The sequence below is a fragment of the Chinchilla lanigera genome, unplaced genomic scaffold, assembly GCF_000276665.1.
Source record: "Chinchilla lanigera isolate Chin_1 unplaced genomic scaffold, ChiLan1.0 scaffold00045, whole genome shotgun sequence".
Classification (NCBI taxonomy): Eukaryota; Metazoa; Chordata; class Mammalia; order Rodentia; family Chinchillidae; genus Chinchilla; species Chinchilla lanigera.
The window spans coordinates 16,581,764-16,589,600 of record NW_004955446.1 but is presented as its reverse complement, the minus strand read 5'-3'; the positions used below and the strand labels follow the sequence as shown (position 1 = coordinate 16,589,600).

At 37.1% G+C, this 7,837-nt stretch overlaps 1 pseudogene; it reads left to right on the top strand.

The window, feature by feature from the left end:
* Positions 1–3,843: 3,843 nt before the first annotated feature.
* LOC102015062 overlaps positions 3,844–7,837 on the top strand; it is a 6,592-nt pseudogene continuing 2,598 nt past the window's right edge.

The following is a 7,837-nucleotide window of genomic DNA, read 5'->3' as shown; positions in this document are numbered from 1 at the left end:
AATTTGGTAAGCCCCACCCCCTATTATTGTTATCCTTCTTTTACTCTTTAAAATAAAAAAAAAAAAAAACACACAGAGCTTACTCTTATGGCTAGAACTGTCTTGTCTAATTAAATGGAGCTTGTAATACAGAAATGTTAAAAACTTAATCTTTCTGATTATGTTCACACAGAAGACATACTTATTGAACCAGTGCATGTCATGAAAAGTAAAGGCTTTGTTTGAAGAAATTTTTGTAATATTTAATCAACATAATCAATTTGTTTTCATAGACAAAGCTGAGTATTATATGTCTACAGTGTAAATATTTTCTTCCTCATTTAAGATCATTACTCATAGGTGTCATACTGCAACAAATAAAGTTTGTTTCCCTCACCCCGATAGTCTACGATTATTTTGTAATTCTGAAAGAACTGCACCCCGCAATACAAAATCTTGAACTTATACTTTTAAATCTAGTTTTATATTCTGGCAAAACCATACCATTTCGGGGGTGGGAATTTAGCTCAGTGGCACAGCGCCTGTCTGGCAAGAGTGAGGTCGTGAGTTCGATTACTGGTCCCGGGAAAAAAAAAACAAAAAAAACCCCACAATTTCACTTTTAGGGAAAAAAACTTTCTTTTTTTTTTTTGGTAACAAAAAAACATATTAACTTTCTTGCATGAACTTTTTTTGTTTTTTTTTTTTTTTCTGTTTTATTGGAGTTTTATTGTTGTTCTTGTTTGTTTTTGGTGTTTTGAGACAGGATCTTAGTATGCAGTACAAAGTGGCCTTGAACCTACTATGTAGCCCAGGGTGGTCTCAAACTCACAGTGATTCTCCTGTCTCAGCCTCCCAAGTGCTGGGAACATGCACATTTTGTAATGGATCACACTGACTTAATTTCTGAAAGGAATAAAAATGAACATGTTCACAATAAGAGTTAAAGGTATATGTACACACTACTCATTCTCTAATTTGAGAATAATACATAAATTATATATCAAATTAAAAGCACAGATATGTTTAAAACAATTTGCCACTGAATCCAAAAAGTATGCATTATCTCACTGAAATATTACCCAAGTGCTTATTTCTGGATTTTTCAGACAGGATCTTGCTATGGTAGTTCAGGCTGGGTTTGAATTCACTCCTGTCTCAGCCTCTCAAGAACTGGGATGACAGATATGTGTGACTACACCCTGCTCACTCCAAGCTCTTAAAATTAACAAAAGTATCAAAGTTCAGTGTAAGCTGAGACACTACAGAAAAACAAATTTTATATAATGCTAAATTTTGTTAGATGTGAAATTTGAAAACATTTTTCCAGATAGAGTATGTGTGATTTTACCTCACTAAGGTAATTATTTGTAGCTCTAAGCCCAGTTACAAAATCAAAACGTTTTGGAAGTATTGGTTTAGTTGTTCAATTCAACTGAAACAGAAAGCAATGGTAGCCATTTAGAAAGCTCTGACTAATTAGGATATTTTATAAACTAGAAAAAAATATGGTGGCAGTAACTCTAGCACTGTGATAAATTCAGGAAGAAAACACATAATTTATTTAAGCCTAAGCCATAAAACCAGATCTTTTCTAAATGTTACCTGGATGATTCCATTCACACTAGTGTTTTTTTCTTTTAACCCTAAAAAGTAATGTTTAGCTTATTTTGTGACAATCAAAATGATGTGTAAAAGTTTAGCCCTGCCCCAGCTTTCCCCACAATCAGAGCCCTGCTCACTTTTTAAAGTGTGACTTGCACTTTTTGTACAGAAGATGAACTGTATTTTGCATTGTGTCTACTTGTAAGTGAATGTAACATACTGTCAATTTTCCTTGTTTGAATATAGAATTGTAACACTAAGAAAAAAAATGTACTTATCCAAAGATTTCCCATTCCAAAATTATTTTCAAGTGGAAAAGTCCTTCATATTTTGTTCTAAAGCCTCATCAGCAGCAGTCCCTCGTCCTCGCCTGCCTTCCTTTGCTTCTTTCCTGCTAACATCACAACCATGGCGATTAATTTAACTCAGAACCAGACCTCTGTGTATTTCTCCCTCTGAGACACAGCGCAGCAAGTTACCCGTGTTTACGTAGATAAATCATTGAAAACTGGAATCGAGGCCGGGTGTGGTGGTGCATGCCCATCATCCCAGCATTCAGAAGGCTGAGTCAGAAGGATCGCTGCAAGTTCAAGACCAGCCTGGGCTACAAAATGAGTTCCAGGCCAGCCTGAACTACATAGTGAGACCCTGTCTAAAAAAAAAAAAAAAAAAGGAAAAGAAAAAGTAAAGAAAACTGGGACTCCATTAAATTTAAGAGATTGTTTAACCTACTTCATTAATTTTCTCTGGAGATAGGAAACTGTATAACAATTTGTTCAAAAGATGTTTCCATACACACAGTGGAAGTTCATTAGCAAATTCTGGGCCAGTGCTGATTTCTTCCTTAGTTCATCACAGACTTTTTGTCCCATGTATTTATATTCTTCGTCCAGTCCAACTGTACTGTAAGTGCCTTGCAGAGCTTCCTGAGATGTAGTCATACTTTACTGTTGAAGTATAGAACATTCTTCACACCTTAATTTGATTCATTTTCACATTTCTGTATTTTCCTCCTTTCTTTTGAGAGAAGGGAGAAGGATATGCACATGTTTGAAACCCTGAAGAGTTTTCAGAAGGACATGGAACCCCAAGCCAAAGGCACCAATTCCTACTACAAAATGCGTTCAAGCTCATCAATGCTTGGTTTAGGTAAACCACGCAAAACCCTCTCAAAAGTTAGAGCTGTCCAGATCTCGAGCCATCCAAGAGCATCACTGGCAGGTGTTACAGCAGTGACTCACCTTGAGAGTGCACCAAGATCACCTGAAAGTCTTAAACACATTCCTTGGTCCTCATGGCCTCATGTGTGATTCAGCAGCTGAAGACCACGGATTTGCATTTCTACCAAGTTCCCAGGTGATTCAGACACACAAGGTCCAGGGCTAGCCTCGTAGAATGTTTAAAACAAAGACTAGGTTTTGTGCCCAATTAATCTCCCAAAGTTTCCTGACAGAAAAAAGCTGAAGAGAAAATACAAGGGAAATAGCCATACTAGAAAACTAGGTAACACTTAAAAAACAAGTAAAGTTACATCTGCCTTATCATAAGAGTGAGGAAAGATTTTTATACCCACCAAATGCTTTACAGTTTCATTCAAATGTCACAAAGAGGCACAGAGCCTCAAAATTCACCAGATCTCAGTGGGTGCCTCTCCATTTCCACCAACACAAAAATCTTGAGTGCCTATTGTTGCTCAAAGAAGAAAAGCAGAGGATACTAGAAGCTATGCAAAAATCTTCAAATAGATTTTTAAAAATTATGCAGTGTACACACCTGACTCCTTGTTACCCCCACTCACAGAGCACAGCTCGCAGATATGTGCCGCCCAAGGAGATGTTTGCCAGAGGCCAGCCATGGGGCCAGACTCTTTTGGTGCTACCTACCGAGCCATAAGGAACCAGGTGCACATACTAATTGGAATAGGTGGACCTGTTTTCCTGCTGCATTTCTGCCATGAATAAACGACCTTTGGAGTTATCTACATGTGAGCACAAGCCAAGATGTGAAAGTGAAAACTGTGTTTCCCACAGAGATGGAGATCTCTACATGCAGCAAAAAGGAGGTTCATACCTAGGAAACAAGTGCCCACTGACTTCACTCTTTCTATGTGATTTGTTCAGCTTCTCTGGGAAAAGGCTTCTGGGTCTTGCTAGGCATCCTGTACATAGGAAGAATGAAACAGATGCCTGCTGATGTGGGTCTATTGACAGACCTCATCGCACCTGGCTTCTTTGCCCTTTTGCTTCTTTCTGCACACCGATGGCTGGGCCTGAAGTCTTCCGCTGGGCAGAGACAGTTTCTCCTCCCCTGTGGTCTCCCACTGAACACGAGCAGCCACCACTTCCTCACTCTGCCATCTCTGTCCAACAAGCTTTCGTCTCCCGTACCCCAAACATCAATTACAGCTCCAGATGCTGGTGACTGTTTTCCAGTTCCAGTTGTCAAAGGAGCCCAGCAGGGAAAGAGCTAACCGAATGCTTGTGCTCACCCACCGCCATCGTGATCTAGAACCCCTTGTAGGACTCACAACCAGTGCAGGTTTCTTCTACTCTGGCATGGCTGAGCCAAATCACCTCAGACGCTATCCCATCCCTCTATTCCTTACATTCCAAGTATACAAGTTAGACTCAAAATTTGAATTAATCAAGCTTAACTGTAAAATTGTGCATTGGCTTCTGAAATGAGGAAATCTAGAGGTGAGACAGGCTTCAGGGTTAATTGATTCAGTAGTTCAGGGTTATCACTCAGATTTTAATTATACCTAGAAAAACAACCAGCAAGTAAGTGCAGTAAAGAAAACTTGGGTGATAGAAGGACTTTTGCTATGTCATATTCCAGTGTTTTGAAACCCTTAAAGATAAGTTAAAGGCAAATTCTAATAAAACTGTTAGCAAGAACAAAGGCTGGTTAGAAATTTATGAGATTCTTGAATCAAAAGTTTTAATTCTCAGCCAGCCGTGATAACACACACCTGTAATCCCAGCTATTTGGGAGGTTGAGGCCCAAGATCAAAGTTTGAGGCCAGCGTGAGTAATTTAGTGAGACCCTATCTCAAAATTAAAAATGAAAAGAGATAGCTCAGTGGCTAGAACAAGTTTAGTTTCTAAAAAAGATGAAAAATGCCAGAAAACATATGCATTCTTATGTCAGTGATTAATAATCCATTGTTACTATGTAGTTAAAGCCAAACATGATAAGGGACATCACAAGATTTAATTTATAAAGGGAGACAAACCTTAATATTCCTATAAAACAAAGATAAATCAGCACAAATGAGGTTAAGGAGGGTGTCAAACCAAGAACAGTGCCTGAAATAACATGACAGAGAAACATCTCTAATACACATAAGATTTTATAAACTCATAAAAAGAAGAAACACAAATGTGTACATAAGTATAGATAATAATAGATCTATATAAGTGTTATAATACGACTATTCTCACTAATAAAGAAATGAAAATTAAGTAGCAAAGAGCATTGTTTGCTACCATATTTGGTAAAGTTCTCAAAAATAAAGAATGCAGTGTTAACAAAGATGTAGTAAAACAAATATTTTCATGCCCTTTTGGCAGTAATGTATTGGAATGACTTTCCTAGCAGGGAGTTTTTAAGATACAGCAAACGAGTAAGGCTTGTATCCTTTGGTCCAGTAGCTCCAGTTCTAGGACTACGTCCTTAGAAGATTTCTTCCACACAACAGAATACTAATCAGCCTTTCATGCTGGTGCTATGCATCCATAGTTACTGGAATAGAATTATTGTTCAGCATGGGCTGGGGATATAACTCAGTGAGCGAGTACTTGCCTGGTGTGTGGGGCCCCAGGCTCAATCCCCAGAGTCCCCCTCAAACAATTTTTTACTACATAGTATATCATGAAGCAAGTTCTTAGAAAAATCATAAATGCCAAATTATGTGTTTAAGTATATACAAACATGGAGATTTTTTTTATGGGTAGTAAAATTTCAGGTGACTCAGTCCATTCTAAATAATAGTTGATGTTTACAGGGAAATTTCATTAAAAGTTTCTTAACACTCTGTGAAATGACCATCTAAACTTCCTTAAATCTAATTTTCCAATTTTCTTTCTCTGTACAGCTTTCTCTCCTACACTTACTCATTAATTGGCTTTGTCATCGTATCCTCTTTTGCCTGGTAATCCATTTATATGTCCTTTCAATTTATGGTATAAATTAAACTAGTTTTATTTCCTCTATAAACCTCATCTTTCTAACTCCCACACCTATGTTCGGAGACCTCAAGTGGATGCTACAATAAACCAACTTTTCCTGGCACTGCTTTTTCAAACTTCAAAAGTTTCATGTTCTCTCTCTGGATCAATGTGGTGCATTCAAACTCTTCTTCAATTATATTTTCTACTTTTATGTTTTTTGGGGGCCAGAGCCCTACCATGTTGCCTAGGCTGAGCTCAAACCTGTGACCTCCCTATGTTGAGCTCCCAGGTAGGTGGGAGTACAGACATGCACCATCACGCCCCACCTCTCATTACATTTTCACAATCTATTCTTTCTTATTACTACGTGCTTATGGTACACGATGATTACATTTATTGTGGGGAGTTGGTACATGTAAATGACACTTCTCTACTCTTTTTATGACCTTTTCCCTTCTCCCCTTCCTCCCGCCCCTTCCCATTTGAAAAAGATCTATCTCTGTTTTCTATTATCTATCTTTCTTTTGCTCTTTATTTGTATTTGGGTTTCTTCAATATATACACTCAACAGAACTTGAAAGTTTCCCATGAGAAGTTGCAAAGATGATCTTTTAATTTAACCAAAAAAATAAACAAGTAACAGGTATGGATTATCAGGCCATCATTAAATACCCAGCTCTGTGAGTTTAGGCAAATACTTTCCTTTGTCCTTCGCTTTCTTTACTACTCACCCTATTCACCTGTAAATAACGTGAACGTACCTCAAATTGTAATGCACAAGACTACACTTGCTTGTATATTTTTAAACTAACATCCTAAATGGTCCTCCAAATCTTTGTGGAAGATCCCACTAATCAGTAAAAGTAGTGCCTATGGAGCAACCCAAATGTCTTTTTCTGCAGCCTTTTTGATAAATGCCATACCTACCAGTGACCTTCAAAAAACGTGTCTTCTCAGTCATTATCTGATTATTGCTTCTACCATCTCTCTTTTTTTATTTTAAAAAGAAAAAAAACAAAATAACAACAATAAAGACAAAAATAATAAAAATGATACAGGAGTTCAAAACAAGATGATAGGAGTTAACAATGGCTGTTATATTATATATCTCTACCTTCAGTAAAGCTGCTCAGATAACCAGATGCAAGAATGCAAGATTGATCAAATAATTAAAGAGAATAAACAGTAATCAAAAATTAAAAATGATTCAGAGCTTCACTAAACAAGGTGGTAGGAATTCAGCAATGGTTGTTACATTGCCTATTGCTGCCTCCAGATTAGTTGAAAATTCAAGCATTAATTGTTGTTTCAACAAATCAACAGACATCAGCAGTGCAATTATTCCAGCTATCCCTGTATATACACATATTTTTCCCTTCCTTATTTCTTTCTTTTGTCCTTTCCCTCATCCCAGTTTTTCCCTCTCTTTGAGCAATTTCTTTCCCTTTCACAATATCTATTGTACCTTTAGGGTTTATTTACTCTTTCAGGTTCTTACACTAGGGAGACAATATGATGTTCATACATGTGGGTCTGATTTATTTCACTTATGAGTATGCTCTGTAGTTGCATCCATTTACCTATAAAAGTCTTGAGTTTAACCTTTTCTTTTATAGCTGAGTAATGCTTCATTATATAAAAATACCATATCTTTTTTATTCATTCCTCCATTGATTTGGGTTGTTTCCGAGATTTAGCTATGACAAATTGTGTTGCTATAAACATGGGTACACATATATCACTGTGGAATGTGTTTTCAGTTTTCCTGGAAAAATACCCAGAAGGGGAATAGCTGGGTTAACCTCTAATCCTAGTTTTGTGAGAAATATCGACACTGATTTCCACAGTGGTTTCACCAGTCTACAAACCCACCAAGAGTGAAGAAGAGTTCCTTTTTCCCCACAGCTCCACCAGCATTTCTTATTGGTTGATTTCTTGATGATAAGCATTCTTTCTGGAATGAGATGGAATCTAAGTGTTGCTTTAATTTGCATTTCTCGAATGACCAATGATGAACATTTTTCATGTATTTATTTGTCATTTGTATTTCTTCATCTGAGAAGTATATATCATCTCTGATG